Below are 22,803 nucleotides of genomic sequence, written 5' to 3' on the forward strand. Positions count from 1 at the left end.
GCTGCTGTCATCAGAAATATGAGTGCAAGTGCAGGATGCTTTGAAGATTGTATTTTGATTTAAAAAAATAGGAAATGCATAAAAAGGTCATCTTTGTCTTTATTTCTGCTCTTTTGCTGTTTCATCGCCTCTCTCTTTCTTTCTCTCTCACAATTTCTGGACACTTCTCCACTTTGGCATGTGACCAGGGATGCAAAATACCCTAAAGAATACATTTAACAATGTGTTTTAGTTCCACATTCAAATACATCATTGGCCAGCCTGTTCCAGAGAAGTCATTGCAGTAGACATAATGGGCCATAATTCTGCCGTTAAATCCAGGGTGACGACAGGAAGAAGTGTAGTCATTCCAGTAATAAAACTGACTGCCCAGTACAATATAGGCTTTCTCCCTCCCCCATCTTCATTAAATGTAATTATTGGAAGAACAATTTCTGGATACATTTCAGTAAAATTTACTGTTTTCTCAGGCAAGATAATTTGTTGTCTGTTTTAAAAGGCCTTATAAAAACAGCTCTCATTTGAACTTTTTGTTATTTACATGATGAATCCGTCTATAAAGTTTTCTCCTAGGAAGAGAATATTCATGTTCTTTAAATTTTCATTGTTGTATCTATTTAACATATAGTACCTGATGATTTTTGCTTTAATTATTAAAATGACTGACTAAAAACTGAAGGAGGAAGGTAACCTTTAATTTATACTCCTGCTCAAGAAGAGGTCTTTTTATAGTTACATTCAGGTCATTTTTTTTTATCTTCCTGTGGATCATCTATACTATTAAGTGGGGTTTTATTCCAATTTAGGAGACAGTTCGTCTTTAAACCTGTACTTACATTAACTTTTGTACATGGTTGCCCAGGCAACAATGTAATTGCATGAAACAATGGCATTCTCCTATGTACCATTTATGGCAAGTTTGCATTTAAAAAAACTTCTTGTCTTATCATCAAAGCAGAATTTGTAGCCTTCTGACAGCTGAAGGAATGTTCAGGGGCCTTGATTCATATTCATTTTCCTGTGTAATTTTAATGGGTACCATCACCTTTCGTTTGCAGGGTATTTCTTTATTCCCCCCAATGATAGTTAACTGTTTCACATGAAAATTCTAGATGAAGCAGAAGAAACTGATTAAAAAATAGCTCCAAGAAAAGGCTGCAAGTACCATTCTTCTAACTTGTAGCCTGTGAAATTGCCACTGTTTAATTGATCTTCTATAAGCTTATCTTTCCAGTGAGATGTACCATTATTGTACATTAATCAGTGCCTCCAGACATTATCACTGAGGTAACCAAGAGCTAATCAAGCAAGAATAGAGCTGGCAGACACCAAGATGTCACGGATGCCTTGCTGTGTACGAAGTCTGTCAGAGTTTTAGCTTCCAAAGGAGCCTGTTTTTGCAGGGCTGCAGACTTTGTATAACCTTGTCATAGCAATGGAAAAAGGGGCAAGCACCTTGAATGTCAAATAGTGGGCTACGCAGGGAGCCGATGCTTCTGGAATCCTCTAGATAGCAAAAAACAAAGTGACACTGTAATAATAATAATAAATGATGCTGTTTAAGAATAAACAAAATGTTGACATGTTGATTAGTTTTTACTAAATAGCAGTTTCCAAGGGAAGAGAATCAAACGAAGCAAATGTACAGTGGAAAATATTCAAAATATGTCCATCAGTCACTGCAAAGTGCCACTAGAAATTGCATTCCTGCTTTTTAATTGATTTTATTTTATACATGCTCATATAGAAAAACAAAAACATAGACCTGTGAATTTTACTGACTATTATTTCTGGCAGCTAGATACCACACTGAGGTAATAATGGAATAGAAAAACACTAAGAAAGTGTACCAGATTCATTTAATCAATTTAACTAAAACTATGCTTATTCTTGCAGAGAGATCTGTGTGACTCTTTATGTCAGTTGACAGAATCTGTAATTTGGGATAGAATGGAGCCTAAATTGCGAAGGGAAGCAGCTGAATCTTTGTGTCATAGGTTCTGTCATGTGAGATAAGTTTCAACTGCTGGCATGTCTGAGCTGCTTCTCTCTTGTTGGCATGTCGATGCCTCGATGGCATCCTTGAAATATTTCCTCCTACCGTCTTGCTGGTGGTAGCAGAGAAGCAACTTCAGGGCTGGCATCAACGAGGTGAATCTGTTTGTCAGGCTGCTGGTGCAATTCATTTGTAGAATATACCCAAAATATATCTGAGGACTGTACCTCAATTGTGCCCCTTAATAGACTCATTTATTATGCAGTGAAGTGAAAACAAGGCTTTCCCCTTAAAGAGAGGGTAAAAACCATAGCTGGTTACCCAGAGCTCTGAAGCTCGGTGTTTCTGGTCTCCTTTTCTGCTACCTGATGAAGCAGCCAGGTTTTCTCCCCACATATTTGTGACCCATTGATTTTCATGCTACTTCCAGGGGTACTGGAGGAAGAGAATTACTTCTGGCAGACGGAGCAAAGTCAGTGGCATACTGTTTGACTTCTGAGGCTTTTTTCTTCAGATTTTGAAAAGTCACTATATTTTGCATGCTACATTATGTTCCCAGTTGCCAAGAAATTGTAAATTAAAGAAATACACTGGGAAAGCATTAATAAGCAGATTTTGCGGAGTTTTCATTTTGTAATTCCTCTGACTTCTGTTGATGTGTTCCAAATATAAACAGGTAGCAGATCAAAATTTGCCCACTGAAATACATATACAGTAAATGTAAAACACTGAACCAAATTGCCTGCTGGCTTACATCCATTGATGAAAAGGAGTTTTGCCAGAAGGTAGTTTGGCTCATTATAGCTAGTAATTTGATTATTAATAAGTGGAAGAATATTACTAATAGTTGTTAATCTTTATTGATGACATTCCCAAAATGCTATTACTTCCATAGAGTGAATGTCAGTACTGCCTCACACCTCTTTTTGATCTTAGTGCGGATCACATAATCATGATGGGTTGCAAGACCAAGGTCATTAATGAAGATGTTTTCTGTTGGGTGGGAGGGAAGGATTGGTTTTGTTTAATTAAAAAACCCCCATGAAATAGAAATACTGCAGAGGCATAAATGTTTCCCTTTCTGAATATAAACATCTTGGCATCACCTCACTGTTTATTTTCAAAAACTGCCTAAGTTTTGCTTCCATATTTATCTAACAGCAGGGGATCATTATCCTGTGACAAAGTTCTATTCCACTGACATTATCTCTTAATTAGAATTCATCCTTTTCTAGTTGTACGTAGTCAGCCTGTAGTTCCCACAAGTCCCATAAAGCAATGTACATTTTTGGAGGCAAAGGGAAGAGGGAAGGTCTCGAAGACCATTAAGAGCTGTTTAATAAGCAGCCTGGTGTGGAAAAGGCTGCTTTTATTCTACATGGGCATATCTATGCAGAATTGCTGATGAGGGCCAGCCTCTGCCCTCCTTCACTTCATGCCAGCTGACTGTAAGTGATGTGCCAGGCCAGGAGGAAGGGTACTGCTATAGTTGAGAAAATAAATTGCTTGTTTTCGTTAGGAGACAAGGAGAGGAATCAGCTTAGGGCTGTAATCATGCTACATTTGGAAGGCAGTGGGGCAGGTAGAGGTAAAGAGCAACCTTGTAAGGTGCTCTGCAGTGCATAGTGAATGTGCACAGGGATGATAGTTGTGAATGGCATAATTTCTACTGCTAAGGTCAGTCCCACTAGTCTCCCATGACTTCTTTTTTGGAGATGAAGGCACTTGCAGCTACTAATACATCTTCTCTTTCTCTCAGGAAGCATGAGTAACATTATTCTCTTTGCCCCTTCACAACAGCAGATAAGCAGCCTGACCCCAGAAGTATGTATTTGGGTGTGTAAAGCAAAAACCAAAGAAAATAATAATGTAGAGATGTTAAGGCCCTTGCTCCTGCATCATGACTTTTGGTAATTTATTGCAGTGAGATCACTAAACATATTTTAGTGTCTGAGCAGTGAGCACCAAGTGAGAATATGAAATTAGAAATCTCAAATAGATATTAATAGCTCTATTTCCATGTCTTCTGTTTCAGTGGGTAGAAATGTGAGTAGTCCTTTCCACTAGTGTTTGGACACACTGCATCTTCTGAATGAATTGGCATCTTCTACTCAGGGTCTGCCTGCACAAATAAGAGAGCTGCATGGCTTGGCAAAGATGAAGGAATATGCAGCAGCTATTATAAGGCATCTTTTCATTTACATGATGCATGACAACAAGAATCACAGCAAACAGACATAAATCTAGGAAAAATAATAGTTATCCACGTTAGCAAGAATAGTACCTGCTACTGGAATAGTACCCATGTAAAAATTGGTGTAAAACTCCAAGCTACCAGGTATAACAAAGACCAAAAATACAGAGCACTCCCCTAAGATTAGATCCCTGAATGCATATCAAGAAAAAATAGAGTTCTAATTGCCAAATAAGTTTCAGATAATATTAAAGCATATGCTTCACTGTGAAATTATTTCATGTTAAGGATTAGGAAGAGACAAAAGGGAGCAACCATACCTGAATAGCTGTGTAAAGTAAGGCTTTGGGGGTTTTTCCCATTCTCTTCTGAAAAGCAAAGCTATTAGACATTGTTAAGGGAAGAACAATGGAAAAGATTGGTCCATGAGATTCATTAATTGTGGCAATTCCTACGCTGGCATGATATTTTGAAATGGTTTCCTGATAATGTTTTGCTATGGAGAAGCACATGAGGATAAAAGAAATTTTGCTTAAAAGTCCCTTATCTGTAAATTAGCCCATGTATAATTTCACTTAATGCTTTAAAGTGATGTTCCCAGTTTTGCTTTTCACATTATTATCATCTTCACTTACACCCTCTAAATTCATTCAGATGTTCAAACCATTTCTCTTGTCCAGAGGTGCGAAGAAGAAAAAGTACAGAAGATACAAAAGCAAACTCTTAGCAAGTTTATTAAATCCAGGAAGTGGTGTCTAATTGAAAAGTTTGCTAAATTTATTTAATGATCTGGTGCTACTGAGAGATGTTATAACTATTGTTTTGAATTATGCAGTATCCTACTCCACTGTCAAATGTTTCCTTGATTCTCATTAAGGCTATGATTCATGCTAATATTATATCATTTGGACAGGTTCCTCAAGCAGTGTTTTATTATTGTTTGTTAATTTATGAACATAGTTTCAGTGTATCATCGTACTTTATAATACTAAGGAAGGATGGAATGTTAAACAACCGAATGCATCCAGATACTCAGGGATAAGTCAGCTTCTGGGAGACAGCATATGTAAGAAAACTAAGGGGATGTATAACGTGTCACTCAGGAACATCTGACAGTTTTCCTAAATGGTGTCTTTCCTTTTTCATGGGCTCATATTCCATTCAGGTCTAGCCTGCATGTCAGCAAAACTGTTGAATTTAGCTCCTTTCTCTAAAAGAACTAGATGAAACGGGCATTTTGGCAAAACTTGTACCACGCAGCTGCTTGCTCACTCTCTCCCTGCTCCACACAGTGGGAATGGGAGGAGAATCAGATAAAGGTGTAATACCAGTGGGCTGAGATAGCAATTTAATAATTGAAGTTAAGTAAAATATAATAATAACAACAACAATGGCAGTAATAAAAAAGAGGGGGAGAGAGAGGAATAAAACTCAAAGAGAAACAAACCCCAATCAAACCAACAGCAAGTGATGCACGATACATCTGCCGACCCATGCGTAGCCCATCCCCAAGCAGCAATCTGCCCCTCCTGGCCAACTGACCCCAGCTGCTGTACTGAGAGTGATGCTCTATGGTACAGAATATCCCTTTGGCTATTTTAAGTCAGCTGTCCTGGCTGTGCTACCTCCTGGCTTCTTGTGCCCCTCCTCACTGGCAGAGCATGAGAAAGTGAAAAGCCCTTGACTTAGGGTAAGCACTACTTAGCAATAACTATCAACACTGTTCTCAGACTAAATCCAAAACCCAGCACTGTGCCAGCTACTAGGAAGAAAATTAACTTTATCACAGTCAAGAACAACATAGTGGGTTTGCAGATTTATCTGTTCCTGATGTTCTTGTTCCAATCTTGACATTATTAAATTGCCTTTACAATAATTTCTAGATTCAGTAAATCTATATGTCTCTCAATTCTCTGCTATTATAAGCCATTCTTTGAACACACGTTATGCTTCATGGATGGTACAATGCTTTTACAGTGAAAGTTCAGACAAAAACTTTTGAGGACCTGGTTGAATATAGGTATGTACACAATTTTCCACGTTTCTCCAGTGTGGTACCTGGGACTTGTGTCCCACTGTTCATTTCATGGGTTAAATGCAGATCCATTTGACTCTTCTTTAGCTGTGTCCCATTCCCTGTTTGTGTTTCACTGTTACAGAAGTACTTTTCTTCTTGTACTGCTCACCTGGAGTAGCAGAAGGATTGCATCCATCTTCAGTCTTCTACCAGTTCATCTGACCTGCTAAATTTATAATGGTTTCTCTGCTTGTCTTTCCGCAGAAGGACAGGTTTTCTTTTTCCCTTGACATGTAGTTGAGAGGGAGGTGGAGCTGAGGGATAGAGCCCTGGGGCTCTGTTCAGTTTTTGAACTGTAATTAGATGCTGAAAAACATTATTCAAATCCTAATATAAATATGGTGTTCTCCTCTTCTTCCTTCTGGTTGTTGTGTTTTCAATATATTTGCTGTGTTACGGAAGCATTTCTATGCTATTTTCTTCCAAAAGCCATTGGCATGTTGTTGCTAGCTATTTAATGTGAGAGTTTGCATTTTCATTACAGTTCTGTGAGACTCCCAGGCCCAGGCAAGGTGGAAGGCACCACCTTGCTTCTGAGGAATGGGTTCCTTTGGTTCTGCAAACTTCAAGGAATCTTCATCCATCCTACGTCTTTGCTGTGGCTTCTGGTCACCAAACCAATTTGCTGGGCTATAAATCTCTGCCGGACTGTTCTAATTAACCCAGTTCTGGATCTGACCATGGTTTTCAGAGAGGGCGTGCAGGAGTGCAAGGTTTGTCCTGGACCTATTTTAACAGCAGGAAAAGGTCAGATGCTGAGACATGTGAATAGTTAGTTTTGTGACACAGGGATGTGTTTCTGGTGTGACTGAGGTATCTAGAAAGAGCAAGACCCTCTGAGTTTCTGTTGGAGACACCCTTGGGGATCTTAAAGCTCCCCTGCCAATTCTTTATTTCCACTGCTTTGTGGCTGAGAAAGCAATTTGGAGTGTGAAACTACTTAGCTAGTTTGGTGCATTTGTGGTGATTTCTGAAGAAAGGTATGTATTTCCTGATGCAAACAGATAGGAAGTCACTTACCCTCCTCTGCATGTATCTTTCTCTATTTTCTCACTGAATTTAAATCAAGATATATTTTTGAAGAAGCATAATTACAGAACAATGTGTAACTTGGTCAAATTTGGGGAGAAAAAGAAAAAATCTTAGAAGAAATCAGCAAACCACCTTGGTGTCATAAAAGCTTCAGATTAGATTTATAAATTCAAGATGTTTATTAAAATAATGTATAAAATAGTACAGCACAAAAATAATTCTCACATATGGAAACTTAATGTATCTTCCAAGAAAATACCTGATCTTGTATGATGCATTTTGCTTTCATTTAAGGAAGGGAAATCTAAGTTTCTTAGTGAGTATCTGAGATTTTTGACTGTGTATTCATCACACAATGCCAAACAGTACTAAGTGCTCGCAAAACCTGCGCTGAACATAGTGATATTTGTTTCCTTTCAAACACTAGCTCTTTCTAAATTCTTCCAGTTCCATTTGTTATGAATGAGAAGTATCAAAAGCACAGAATTCTACCCCCCTCCCCATTTTTAAGTTCCCCATTAGTGGTCATTATTTTCCTGCTTTTGTCCTTTTTTTCCCCCTTGCAATTTTGCTGTGAGTGATTCTCTCTGTCATCTTGCCGTAAATTGATTAATACTGCCCACTGATGCAGTGCACCACATGGCTAATATATCAGTTAAATGGAAACAGCAAACACCACCTGCTCCTTCAGGCAAATGGCACTTTGGAAAATGGAATGTGTAATCAATAGAATTAAACCTTAAGCAAAGCACTGCAAACAAATCCAGGGGCAAGGTCTTCTTAACTCTGTGGTACGAAAGATTCTTCCCCCTTTTTTTTTGTTTCAAATGATGTCTTTGGCTTTCCTTCAGTATATCAATTATTTTCCTTGTGATATACAGTATTCTCACTATAACTGCTGTCATACAATTCCATATTCCCTGGATCAAAGGTGAAATGAAAAGTTTTAGATGGGTCTGCTTCCCTTTATATATTGGAGATTTACAAGACCAATTCTTGTCAATGACACTGATAGGTAATAGGATAAATCCTTCCCATTGATGGGGAGATAAATGCCACTTGAATTTAACTTCCAAATCTGCAAAAGACTGCTTAGCATTAAGGCATTTGTCTCATTTGTGAGCACTTTAAAGATTAAGGATTTGAGGAGGAGATACATAAGACACAGAACTTTTCAGCTGTTGTCAGAATGATCTTCCACCAATAAATTTTTTTATAAATAACAAACCTGGTCAGCTTTACTTCCCCAGTGAAAGACTAAAAACTTAAAACAGGTTTTTAAAGAGAAGGGTAATAAATACAGAGGACCAAATAAGAGCAGAGGACTCTTGCAATTTACATACAAGGAGGGAAAAGACAATCCATACTCAAGATTATTTGTAAGTAACTTCCTTAAGGAAGGCAAATCATCTCTTGGGAGACTTTGGGCTGCCTAACACAGAGTGTCTAGTAACTGTTTTGATTCAGCAAGCAGTTAAGGAAAATAAACTCTGCCTTTAATGGTAGCCTCCCATGGATCAGAGAAGGATCTCAAAATACTTTCCACATCCAAGTAGCCCCAATGGCTCTAGATACTTCATAAATCTGTAGATGAAAGCTCATGAAAAGCTCCTCTCACACTGTATTCCATACCTGTAAATTGCTACCCTTGACACATCTGTGAGTTTGTTTAGAGATATATTTTGTCTTGGATAAAGCTTGTTAAAAAGACCTGAATAAGGCCAATCATTAGTACATACCAACTGACAAACAAGTAGTCAGCTCCACTTACATGAAAATAGCCCAGGTCTATCTCACGGCTGCTTCTAACAACTCACAGCAGACTCCATTCTCTGTTTGTGGTGTACTTAGTAATTACGTTCTCGCTGGCAGGATTTAGAGTTTGGTTGCCAGGGCCCAAGCACCATGTAGCAAGTGTTTTGGTAATGAATAAAGACGGCAATCAGCAGCAACCTGAGAGCTAGCTGAATGAGACAATCTGGCAGGCACTGAGGGGGTCCTGCTGGCTTGCTCAGATGGGCAGCAGGCAGGGATGAGATAATTGATAGGAAAGGGTAATGAAAGGAAAGGAAGTGGGAGGGGGGGAGAGGAGAGAACAGATTTAGAAAATAGACAAAGATTTTGACCTTAAAGCTAATAGGCTACTTAGGATATTATTTTATAAAGACCAGGATAAAATGAGCTGGCAGCTGAATGTCAGTATAAAATAATCCTCTGTGTGTGTGTGTACATGCACATGCTGTGGGCTGAGGAGGGAGGAAATCCCCATGTGCGAATCATAGATGATTTCTAGGAAATAATAGAAATGACATGAGTGGTTATTTGTGGGATCCACAGTGTTCTCTTACCCACACAACCTGCTAAAACACATCAACCAAGTTTTGAAGGCAGCCGCTTAGAGGGGAGAAATTCAAGGCAACAGAGAGATATGACCTAGGCAAGTTCATGTAAATGGGGGGGGTGGATTCATGTTTGGGAAAATTGAGTCCTCATTTGAGACACACTCAATTCAATAAAAGAGTTCCACTAATTTATAAAGACCTTGAACTATTCTGACTTTGAAAAACTAAGTGGATATTTGTCTTGCTATCATCAAAATCATGAAAGACCCTAAAAACACAGCAAATTTTCAATTGTATGACCTGAAAAAAGGAGAGATTTTAAGAGTAACAAATAAAGTTGTTTTTATTTCTCTGCTAATAAATAATTTTCTTAGACTGAACCCTTGCAGCATAATTATTTAGCCTTCATAGGCATGGAAAAAAAAAATAATCCCCAGATAAAATCTTTAGTGGCTGAAGTCAAATTCCTCCTAAGATGCAAGATGGGACTAACGTTTTTGCATTGCTCTGTCATTGGAGATATGTACGTACACTAAGAATGATCAAAAAGTTCATGACAGACAGGTGAGAAGATGGCAATATGAACCAAGTATGATGGGGATACTTTATTCTTGTTGATAGGGCTTCATTTAGACACTCTTACATACTTTTAGGATACATTTTTGCTTAGTATTGACAAACCCATCAGAGCCAGACACTGGAAGATTTCTCTTTAGCAATCTATGTGTTTCCTTTTTTATTTTTGTTTTACCTTTTAAACACATTATGGATTTTAATACAGGTCATCTTCCTCAGCCTTTCGGGTATTAAAAGATATAACAATGGTTTTTGGTAGTTTACTGACTCTGTTAAATACTTTAGGAGTGTGTGATTTGCTGTGTCACTAGGGCTGGAATCTTTTTGGGTCTGGTAAGTCAGGTTATCTCTGAGGTAGCATTTTGATAGGAAACTTCTGTGTAGGTCATGGGTTTCGAAGCTTATTCCTGACGATTCAGTAACTAATGCTCTTCTTCCGAACTCACTCTAAAAAAGTTGTTACAAAGTGCACAGCAGTGCTAGATGTTCTTGGCTTTGGGCATCACTTCAGGATGTTTGCTATTGAAAATGTACTGTGCTAGTGAGAACTTAGCCACAAATGCATCTTTTACCTGTCCAAATTTCAAACAGAAATTATATTCTTCACTTTCTGGGATTTTGAAATTTTCATGCTGTGCTACTGTGTAGAGTTCATCAGTGCACTGCTTTCTCAGAAATATGGAAGCATGTTAGTGTCAAAAGAAGTTATTCCATGTAGAATTTTACAAAGTGCTTTGGGATCCTTTTAAATGAAAGATACTGTGTCGGACATTGTGATAAGTGGCAGTTATTAATACCTGTCATATTGTGACTTTCTCAATCACTTTTATTCTGCTTGGAGCAATCTCAGGAAACTGTCTTTTACCCAATTTACCATCATCATGATGTGACCTATATTGTACTATTCTTTCCAAGACCATTTGAAACATATTATAGATGCTTTCCATGACCTTTCCTAAAAGCTTTTTAATTGAAATGTTGTCATGCAGCTTCCATATTTAAGATAATTTCATATTTTGATGGCCTTCAAACACAAGTTAAAAGTGTATTACATATAGGGAGGAGGGCAACAGAGTTGGTTTTAATATGAGCTCTATCTAGTGCTTTGCTGGACCTGTCAAAATGCTGCATGGTCTAAGACATACACCAGTTTATCTTTCAGTTTTCCCAAATATATACCAAGGGAGCAATGACTTCCTGTGCATGCTTCTGCCCAAGTTATACACAGACAGAATTTGAGTTTTTACCATACAGCATTACAGAGTGTCTTTGTATTGACTGCATCTTTGACTGCTCCATCATGCATGGGTGGAAGGCTACTATTTGCTCTCAGGAGTATATTAGAGGCTGTGACTGGATTTACTGGATTCTTGTTTTTTTTGGAGGAGAGTATCACCTTGGTTTGGTTTTGTGCAGTGCGTAGTAGAGTTCTGTCTGCTTGTTTGAGCATTATGGTACTATGAGTTATTATTGATAAAAACAATAATGTCTGCGGCTTGGGAAAATGAATTCTATGAATTAATTAAAACTATTGTACAAATGGTTATATCTGGTTGACTTAAGGCCTGTGTAGAAGACTTCTGACCTCTAGAAATACTTACGTTATAGTTTCATAAGCTATAAGGTAGCTCAAATAAATTTTCTTAGGAATGTGGATACAGAAATATCAGCCAGAGCTCTAGACTGTGTAATTCAGATTCAAACAAGAGGAGAGAAAGCTACATACATAGCAGTGACTTCATCTCAAAATAAACATTCAAGCTATTTCCTTTTGCATATAATACAAAGGACTATAAAAATCAGCACAATAAGTAGGCAAGATACAAAAGTGATCATGCCCTCTATTCTGAACTGTACGTAGAAGCTTGTAAGATAGTAACTTACAATATTGCTCCATCACAAAAAATCCAAACCTTCACTAAATTCAGAAAATAACATTATTATACTAGAGCAAAATGTATTATAGTCCAGAACTGAATTTATTCATACTACAGTTTTCTGTTGCATATTGTTCACCCCGAGATTCCACCAGTTTCATCTTTTGACCTTCCACATGTGAAGAAGCACAGAATGTGCAGCAAAGATCAGTCACTGCAGATAAAAAGATCTGCAGTGTGGATTAGACAAGAGAATTATTCATTGGGCCAGATTCTCTGTGGTGTAATTTTACTTAGCTGTATTGAGTTTGTTGACTGATCTTTATTGACCTTATTTCTTTCACTTCATAGAGGCTATACTGATTTACATCAGCTAAGGATCTGGCTCTCAGTATTTAATTTGCACAGTACATGATAGAAAGTCTTTTGAAATGGAATCTGCAGTGTAATTAATGAGAACTGACGCTTAATGTTGTATCCTTTCCCAATAGCCTGTTGTGTGGCACTAAACACTATGGGCCAAGTACTGATTCCACATTGTTATGCCAAATTCCTATTGACCTCAACAAGAGTTTCATGTGAGAAATTATGGCAGGATATATCCTATTATTTCTTGAAAAGGTCAGTGTTCTGTTAAAAGTGAATGAAGCTGTCTTTTTCATAGCCATCAAGCAACTTGGCTTAATGTAGTCATGGAATCTCACCATGATAATAGAAATCTGGCATGCTCGCCGTGGTACACCACATTGTAGCTAACCGTGAGTCCTTGTCGTTGCTGTATCTGATGGCCAAAATTCAAACTTTCCGAATTAGATATTAGTTACTGGAAATGTGATCAGCTCCAGTTGGAGGAAAATGGATGCCTCTGTCACCAACATGTATTAACCATTTATATTTTTATTAATTCTTTGCTGAGTTCTTTCTCCTGTATTTCATGTTCTGTGCATGAGGAAGGAAACCCTTGAGTAGATTTTTGGCTCTCAGATAGTAGTAGCATAATAACTACAATTCAGACACTGAACAGCATGAGCTTACAGAGAAAAATCAATCTGTTGCTGGTCATTCAACGTTACTTCTACCTCTGGCAAAGCCTAATCAAAATATTCTCTGAATTTGCTATAGCTGTTATTTACCATTATTACAGTTCTGTGGCACCTTCATTTTCCATCTGTGATTTTAGTCTGCCTCTTGATCTCCCAAATTGCTTTTAAGTGTGCTCAAAGCTGTTTTGACTGTTTTCTGGTGCCGTGCAAGAAGACTGCTTGTCCATGTAAACCACCAGAGGAGGGTAGAAGAGTATAAAATCAGAGCTGTAAAAACACATTTAGTGCCATTTTTTCCCCTGCAGCTGGGGAGACTGCCAACCCAAGCTGGAAGAGCACTAGCTCCATCTACTCCAGCTACAACTTCCTCTGTAGGAACAGACTTGAAGCTTGAAATCCTTGGTTTAGGTTCAGAGGCCTGATGTCTCTATCCTTCTTTCATCCCCAGCTTTTAATTTGGTTCTTCAGCTGCCAGACTCTCACTTCCCTGCTACTGTGGATATTATGGATCTGCAGGTTCTCCCCTAACAGCAGCTGGCTGAGCATGCTCAGGCATGTTTTTCCCTACTTAGTGTCTTTTTGGACCAGTCTTTGTCATGACTGTATAAAAGCCTACTTGTTTTTTTCAAACCAATTTTTCAAGCATGTACTTGGGATGCATTTCATATGTTCCTTCTTAAGGTGTTTCATCTTGCTTGAAGCTGAAGTCAGTTTGCCATTTCCCCCATTCCTCTGCATATTAAAAGATGGGAGGATTCAGTGACTTCATAGCATCCCCAGTAGTCTCCCGAATCCTGTTTTAGGGAGATTTAGATGCTTCAGTCCTGGTGGTTCTTGGTCTCTGAATTTGTATTTCAGCTTCAAAGCTTCTGTGTTCAGAAAAAGCACATGAGCTCTCGGGAGAATGACATACATGTAGGGAAAAGACTGTGTGGTACCTTCTGCATTTAGAATCTTTGCCTTTCCTAGGGAAAAACTCAAAAAGAAAGAAGTTTGTTGCACTGTATCTTGTTGCTCAGTGAGACAGAAAAGGTCAGAAATGTGAATATATTTATTTTTTCCCTAATTTAAGTGACTGGTTGATGAGGAACACCACTGTGGAACCCTGAACTTGGGCTCATCTTGTCCACATCACCAATGCCCTACGGAGGTCATTGCATTGCATAATGTATTTCCCAGTTTCCCATTCATAGGTAAAGAAATATAAATAGAAATGGCTAAATGGGAAGCCTTCCTGTGTTGTTGTCATTTGAGAATGGAAGAAGGGAGGTGAGTTTGGGTCTGTTTTGTCCTGTGTCATCATTTATCATCTGAAGACCTTTGCAAGCTTTGGCTTTCTTTACAGAACATTGGTGCAAAATAGAAATACATATTATTAGTGAGCTATGATACCTACCAGCCTTTGGTCTGCCTCTGTAAGTGTCTGCAACCCTAACTGATCCTTATTTTAGCATTTTTGCTGAGATTTGCTCCAAGCTAGGACCTTGATCTCAGGCTTTCTCAGTAATCGGTGAAGAAAGACACTTTCCAGAGTGAATTTGATCTTAGGTTAGCTGAAATGCTTTCTGGAGGTGTTTGTCTCTCCTACTTACCTGTACAGGTTTCTTAGGGTGACTTAACTCCTAAATAAGGTGTACCAATTCAATCACAGAAGAGTGTGTCCTCCTTAACCTAATCTGGGGGTGAGTGGCTCTAAAGCAGTGTAAAAGCAAGGGAGCTGTTGGCAGAGTATTTCCTGAAAAGGAATCCTGATTTTGGAAAAGCCTTCTGTAGTACCCTGGATTCCCCCACAACCCCTCTGAGAGGTTTGCTCTGCCACTGTATGTCTTTCTTAGGAAGATGGGAATGGCATGGATATTTGGGGAGTGATATGGTTTGGGTAAGACTTGATTTCTGACAGGCCATGGTACTTAGTAAGTTTATATTCCATTATTATTACAAAAACAGACTGCTGTAGTGAACAGCACAGAGGCTACTGCATGGATTTCGTTTTGGGGGGAAAATGATCCCATCAAATTGCCAGAATGACTCATACTAAATGTTTGAATCATTTTTATTAGACTACTGATGATGTCTTGGAAAAGACAAGTTTTGGTCATCAATTTATTCTGCGTCTTTTATATTGACTGACTCGTGTATATCAGAAACATGGTCAGTTAGACATTTTTATGAGTTCAAGGAAAGATGTTCTGTGTAAATAACATCTAGTCAAGAATAAAAAGCAAAATGTGCACATATGACCTGATAATGTGTAAGTATGATGGCTTTAAAGCTGTATTTGGTTTGTAGCATACTAAATCAGAGAACTGGATAAAGAGATTGCTCAGTGAACAGAAATATACATTATGATGGTAAAGGACTGAAAAGTTTTATTGTTATGCAGACCTAGCTAGGTCCTAAAACGAGGGGGAAATGTATAAGGGAAAAAAAACCCAAAACCCAACAAAATCCAAAACAAAAACTGAGCAGGCAAACCTCCCCCCTCCCTTTCTCTATTTCTTTTCTGTCATGAATTGTTCTCAAAATATTTCCATCTTTGTTATACAGAAGGTTGGGTGGGAAAAATCAATTAGATAATTTTAAAGTAAGTTATTAATACACTGGCCTTGGTTATAGGTATACTGCTTAGGTAGTGTAGCTGCACTGTGGTTTTTCAGGATTTATTTTTCACTTTATAGCTCTTTCTTTGTGCCATATTGCATCTATTTAACACCTCTCTCTGCAAGTCTCCTTCTTGATTTCTTTTATAAGTCTCAGTTACACTTTACAACTTAGGCTTCCTTTATCTTGAAGCTTCAACCAAGAAGGCTTGAGAATATTAGGCAAATATGGGTATCGAAGCTGAGAGAAAAACTTGGGTCATTTCCTCTTGTACTTGTTTTGCAGATGTTTGTGTGGCCTGCTAAGGGTACACATCAAAGAGACCTTGGTGTGGGCTGAGCACCACTTCATGGGCAAGGTGCAAGCAAAAAGAATTAATGAAGGAACTGATGATTTCCCCCTCCCCCCATCATCACTCTGACTTAGAAATAATCCTGTTAAAAAGCAAGAACTGGCAAACAAAAAAAATTGTGGGTTTAGACCTGAAAGATCACACGGCTTCTTCTGCAAAAGGATGCTAAAATATCTTATATTTAAACACTTCAAATACCCATACATAAATGCTAGCTTCCAAATAGCTAGAAGCATTTGAGCTTTTTTATCTCAGCACAAGCTGAATATCATAATGTCTGCACTTTCCAATGAAGAGATTTTTTTCACTTCAGTTGTACTTCAACCATTACATTAGACTGGGTTTGAAAAACTCAGTAATATGCCTTAAGAAAAGCTTCAAGAAAACCCTGCAGTAGAGTCTGAGTAGGTTTATCTTATTTCATATTAGTTAAGGGTAAGGCTTGCGTGTAGTCCCATTATAATCAGTGGGACTACTCCCATTAGTATAGCAAGCAGGATCTGGGCCTTTGTTTGTGATTACACATTCCCTGCCTGGTCTGTTAGACTGAAGGGTATAATAAAATTAAACTATTGGATTAGAATGGTAATTTCCAAACACAAATCAGCAAGGGAACATGATTACATTTGCTGTTGGAGGATAAAGTGAAACATTCCTATTTCTCTCTTGGTGTATCCAGGCTGCCTAATGGAAGTAATTGTGTGTATCCAGAACAAAAATGTGGGGGGAAAAAATAAATATGCAGAAATATAGACAGGAAAATGTATTCCTAAAAAGATTCTTCTGATTCTTCTTGACATTTAGATCAGCGACCAGAGCTAAAAGCTACCAAATTGTTAAGGCCTCCTCCTAAACAGATTTCATCTATATGGGACTAGGAATAGCTTTTCTGCATAAATAACTCTCTATCTGAAAAAGAAGCCACCTTTATTCTTTTCTTGATGAACTAGGAATGTGAGTATAACACAGTGTGCTCTGGAAGAGAAAATGACTTCCAGTTTCAGTTAAGCTATGGTTTTTAGGAGCTTAAAGGTTCATTCATCCCTATTTATCTTAAAAAATTAAGAGAGCATGGTTTACAAAACAAATGTTATTCAGTGGTTTGCTGTTAGAGCTTATGTTTAGTAGTTCATATCTACAGGGCATCAACCAAACTCCTGGAAATTATTGAAAATTGCCCTACTGAGTTATGCACATTTTGGATCCATCTCACAGCAATTTGCATTTCAGCTTCTACAGAATTCTTTGAAACATAACAAATTAAGCTTCTGTGTTTTCTGTCAGAATAAATAGCATAAACCTCATTTAACAGACAAGCAGAACTAAGGCCACAAATGATTCATGCACTTCTATTTGCAGTTGGGTATCTACCACCCTTTCAGCCTGTAAAAATCATTTTCCCACTATATTTCTGGTTTCCACTACTCTCACTACTGGTCCCTGACATCTTAGAGTCTTTTGAATCATATTAAACTCTAATATACTTCCCTTTTTCTTTTCTTTTTTTCCTCTTAATTTTTAAACCTACCATGTAAAGGTGCAGTCTGCACATCTTTCAGAACATATTCCCTTTTTCAGAGCAATAGAAAAACATCAGAAATACCTTACTAAGTCACTCAGTGGTCTGTCTAACTCAGTGTACTGTCTCCCACAGTGGCAGCAAGAGGTGCTGTATAAAAAGAGCAGATGAGCGTGGCCACTACCTGCAGCCCCTTCCCTTCTCAAGCCCTCAGCAGCCACAAGCACTGGATTAAAGATATTAGAGAATACATCCCTGCCTATTCCCTTTAGGATCTGTATATGGGCCTGCTGTAACTGAATCATCTAATCTCTTTTTGAACTGGCTGATACTATCTGCCTCCACAGCCTCCTGTGGCCACAAATTCCAGAAGTTCAGTGCCTACTGTTAAAACCCTATACTTTTATCTGTTTTAACCCTGTGTTCCACTAGTTTCAGTGAGAATGATGTCACCTGGTTTTAATTCTGAGCTTTAGTAACAGCTCTGCTTTCTGAGTTCATCTTACCACCTACCTCCAGGATTTCGCAAACCTCGATCACATCTCACAGCCTTCTCTTCTCCAAGCAGAACAGTCCCAGCATTTTCAAAATCTCCTCATTAGGCACCTTCTCCCTCATCTTACTCATCGGCAGCCCTTCTTTGTACCTTCTCTGATTTTAAGGTCCTTTCCAACCCTAACTACTCTATGATTCTATGATCCTGCTATGTCCTTCTTAGGATGCAGACGTCAAACAGTGCTCAAAAGCATTCATGTTCACAAGGGGGCATGTAGCAGAAAAACCATTCTGGCTTGTATGCAACAACTTTTCTGCTGTTTCCCAACATCCTGTTGGGATTTTTTTTCTTGGCTGTCATTGTAGCAAATTAAAGTGGGAAGTGGATATTTGACATGGTTTTTCGTAACACAGAGGAGGAGGAATGAAGTAGTTTACTAAAGCTCTGAACTTTTCAGGATGGAGTCTTTAAATAATCATTTGAACGCAATCTGCAAACTGAGCCATTTGACATTTATCTTGGTTTTTTACAGGTCAGGGATTTTTTTCTGTTCACAGTTTAAGAAAGTAACAGAAGTGTAGTGCCAGTGGTGATTAGGATGGTTTATGCTTAATACCAGTGGTTTCTGGTTAGGAATGGACAATAGAGTAGATTATCTTAAAGGAGTCTGTTTAAAGTAGGTTCTGTGTGGTTTATTCTTGTTGTTTTTCAAATTAACTAATACTGAAACTAGACCAAGATTTAAGAAAGGGAACACAGAACAGGTAGAAAATGTACATCCAGTTAAAAAGATACCCAAATGGGTTTTAAATACTCTTTCATTCCAGCTGCCTATGGAGGGCATATCAAACTCCTTGCAGACCAATAAAATGATAAACATCTTCCCTTTGTCTGACATCCTACAGCTGTTGCAGCCTTTTGCTGTGATTTAGTTACAACGCAAGACATTTCTTCGAGACAGGCAGATACAACAATGACCATAGGATTTACTAGAGATGTGGGTGGAATAGAGGGGACTGTGCACCAGCCCCTTCCCAGACATGAAGTCAAGACATGGCCAGGATGTGCTGCTGGATCTGGTAGATGCTGCTGGGCCTTGCACAGGGATGTGCCTGGAAAGGGAAGAAGAAATCTGGGATCCATTTTGGGTAGTACATGCTGGCCTTCCTGCAGCAACTGAAAGTCATGTTTTGCTTCATGCTACAGGCAGCCTTTGCTATTTTCCTCATGACGTAATGGAGCTGTATATGTACTGAAAAAGACAGATAGTTGGGTAGAAATTGACTGCTCCAGTCTATGTTCAAAATTGAGTAAACTAAAGTTTAGGACAATATTATAATGTAAGGAATACTGAAAGTATATTTTAATAATCTAGTATGATACTAAGAAAATAAAAGAGGACTATTCAAAAATATATTTATTTTCATGATAACCCTTTTAGACCATCAGTGTCCCCAGGTGAAGCTGTATAAAAAAGACATACAATTTTTTTCCCACACTTGCTAATGACTCCAAGTGATATTTATCCTTCAGTTTCTTTATAATTTAAAGAAGTAGGTAGTTAGCAATTAAATACTTAAAAAAAAAAAAGAAAAAGAAAGGAAAATATTAGGCATTAGGTAAAGCTTGTTTAACTGAACACACTAGAAATACCGTAGGAAGGAACATATGAAGATAGGCTGAGAAAGTTGGGGCTGTTCAGCCTGCAAAAGAGAAGGCTGCGTGAAGACCTCATAGCAGCCTTCCAGTATCTGAAGGGGGCCTACAAGGATGCTGGGGAGGGACTCTTCATTAGGGACTGTAGTGATAGGACAAGGGGTAACAGGTTCAAACTGAAACAGGGGAAGTTTAGATTGGATATAAGGAGGAAGGTTTTTACTGTAAGGATGGTGAGGCACTGGTATGGGTTGCTCAGGGAAGCTGTGAATGCTTCATCCCTGGCGGTGTTCAAGGCCAGGTTGAACAGAGCCTTGGGTGACATGGTTTAGTGTGAGATGTCCCTGCCCATGACAGGGGATCGGAACTAGATGATCTTAAGGTGCTTTCCAACCCTAGCTATTCTATGATTCTATAAGTAAAAATGTACTTGCTATACCAGAAAGTACCTACAGAGTTTGCTCTAGTAAAACACCCAGCCTACTACAAGGGATGGTGATGAAGTAAATAGATACGGTTTATCTAACAAGAACACAGCCTTTGGAAATTGGTGGGGTTTGCCCCCATTAGGTCTCTGGAATTTATAGTAATATCTTTTTAAACAGATAATGATGGAGTTTACATTTCCATAAACTGTGTTAGATTAAAAAGTTATACCATTATATGAAAGAGAGAGCGTAAAAGTATTTTAAAAACACATCAGGAAGACACTTGGGTGTTGTATGTAGCAGCAATTCAGGTACAGGCAACTGATTCAACCAAGATATGAATCAGTCCTCTTACCTTGCTATAACCCACAGCATTCCTTAAATCCTTCTGGAAAGACAGTCAATACTATTTTTTCAAGAAATACATTTTATGACATCTGATACAGATCAACATAGGACCAGTGATGTTCAACATCTTTGTCAGTGACATAGACAGTGGATTGAGTGCACCCTCAGCACGTTTGCCAATGACAGTAAGCTGTGTGGTTTGGTTGATATGCTGGAGGGAAGGGATGGTATCCAGAGGGACCTTGACATGCTTGAGAGGTGGGCTGTGTGAACCTCATGAAGTTCAACAAGTACCAAGTGCAAGGTCCTGCACCTGAGTCAGGTCTGGGAAGGATGGATTGAGAACAGCCCTAAGGAGAAGGACTTGGGGTGTTGGTTGTTGAGAAGCCCAACATGAGCCAGCAGTGTGTACTCGCAGCCCAGAAATTAACTGTATCCTGGGCTGTATATCAAAAGAAGTGTGACCAGCAGGTCAAGGGAGGTGATTCTACCCCTCTCCTCTCCTCTTGTGAGACCCCAACAGCAGTACTGCATCCAGTTCTCGGGCCCCCAACACAAAAGGGATGTGGACCTGTTGGAGTGAGAGTCCAGAGGGGGGCTACAAGGATGATCAAAGGTCTGGAGCACCTCTCCTGCAAAGACAGGCTGGGATTGTTCAGCCTGGAGAAGAGAAGGCTCTGGGAAGACCTTAGAGCAGCTTCCAGTGCCTGAAGGGGCTGACAAGAAATCTGGGGAGGGGATTTTTACAAGGACATGTAAGTGATAGGACAAGGGGGAATGGCTTTAAGCTGAAAGAGGGTAGATTTAGATTAGACATTAGGAAGACATGAGGGTGGTGAGGCACTTGCACAGGATGCCCAGAGAAGTTGTGAATGTTCCATCACTGGCAGTGTTCAAGGTCAGACTGGACAGGGCTTGGAACAGTCTGACCTGTGGCAGGGGGTTGGAACTGGATGAAGCTTTAAGATCCTTCCAGGCCAAAACATTCTATTGTTCTGTGAACAACCCTATTGTTCTGTGAACCTTATGAAGTTTAACCATGACAAGTGCAAGGTCCTCCACCTGGGTCGGAGCAATCCCAGGCACAGCTACAGGTTGGGCAGAGAAGAGATTCAGAGCAGCCCTGCAGAGAAGGACTTGGGGGTGTTGGTCGATGAAAAAATGAACATGAGCTGGCTGCAGTGTGCGCTCGCAGCCCAGAAAGCCAACTGTATCCTGGGCTGCATCAAGAGGAGTGTGACCAGCAGGTCGAAGGAGGTGATCCTGCCCCTCTACTCTGCTCTCATGAGACCTCACTTGGAGTATTGTGTGCAGTTCTGGTGTCCTCAACATAAAAAGGACATGGAACTGTTGGAACAAGTGCAGAGGAGGGCCACGAGGATGATCAGGGGACTGGAGCACCTGCCGTATGAAGACAGGCTGAGAAAGTTGGGGCTTTTCAGCCTGCAGAAGAGAAGGCTGCATGGAGACCTCATAGCAGCCTTCCAGTATCTGAAGGGGGCCTACAACGATGCTGGGGAGGGACTCTTCATCAGGGACTGTAGTGACAGGACAAGGGGTAACGGGTTCAAACTTAAACAGGGGAGGTTTAGATTGGATCTAAGGAAGAAATTCTTTACTGAGAGGGTGGTGAGGCACTGGAATGGGTTGCCCAGGGAGGTTGTGAATGCTCCATCCTTGGCGGTGTTCAAGGCCAGGTTGGATGATGCCTTGGGTGACATGGTTTAGTGTGGGGTGTCCCTGCCCATGGCAGGGGGGTTGGAACTGGATGATCTTAAGGTCCTTTCCAACCCTAACTATTCTATGATTCTATTGGTTTGGGAATTTCACAAAAAAAGCTTGTCTGCAACATTTTTAAATGGTATGGCAGTAAAGTTACAAGAAAGGCAGTGCTCTCTGAGCTCCTTTGCTATGTGTGGGTAGTTAATGGCATGATGAAGTTGCTATTTATGTTAGGGATAGGCTGGAGAGTATGGATGATCTTAGGGTCGTTTCCAACCCTAACTATTCTATGATTCTATGAAACACTACTTCATACTTGTCAGAAGCTCTATCTGGCAAACATACCTGGCATTGAAAACTGCCATGATACTTCAGTCCAGCAAGGCATGAATGGAGTTAATGCATTTGAGAAGCATAAACTGCAAATATGTATAACATGGCATGCATAGAAAGGCCACTGAATCTTTAAAGGGAAACAGGCAGAGCTAATAGGTTTCTTTGAATATAAACATCAGTATATATTTTTGTGACTCAACTCAGCATA

At 39.3% G+C, this 22,803-nt stretch overlaps 1 protein-coding gene across 2 annotated transcripts in view; it reads left to right on the forward strand.

The window, feature by feature from the left end:
• The window catches only part of LOC308223572 (BEN domain-containing protein 5), a gene marked incomplete at both ends in the record, with an annotated part of 972,175 nt that overhangs the window by 455,202 nt on the left and 494,170 nt on the right, over positions 1 to 22,803 (forward strand). The gene's annotated exons all lie outside the window — the stretch shown is intronic.

The sequence above is a fragment of the Psittacula echo genome (assembly GCF_963264785.1).
Source record: "Psittacula echo genome assembly, chromosome: 7".
NCBI lineage: Eukaryota > Metazoa > Chordata > Aves > Psittaciformes > Psittacidae > Psittacula > Psittacula echo.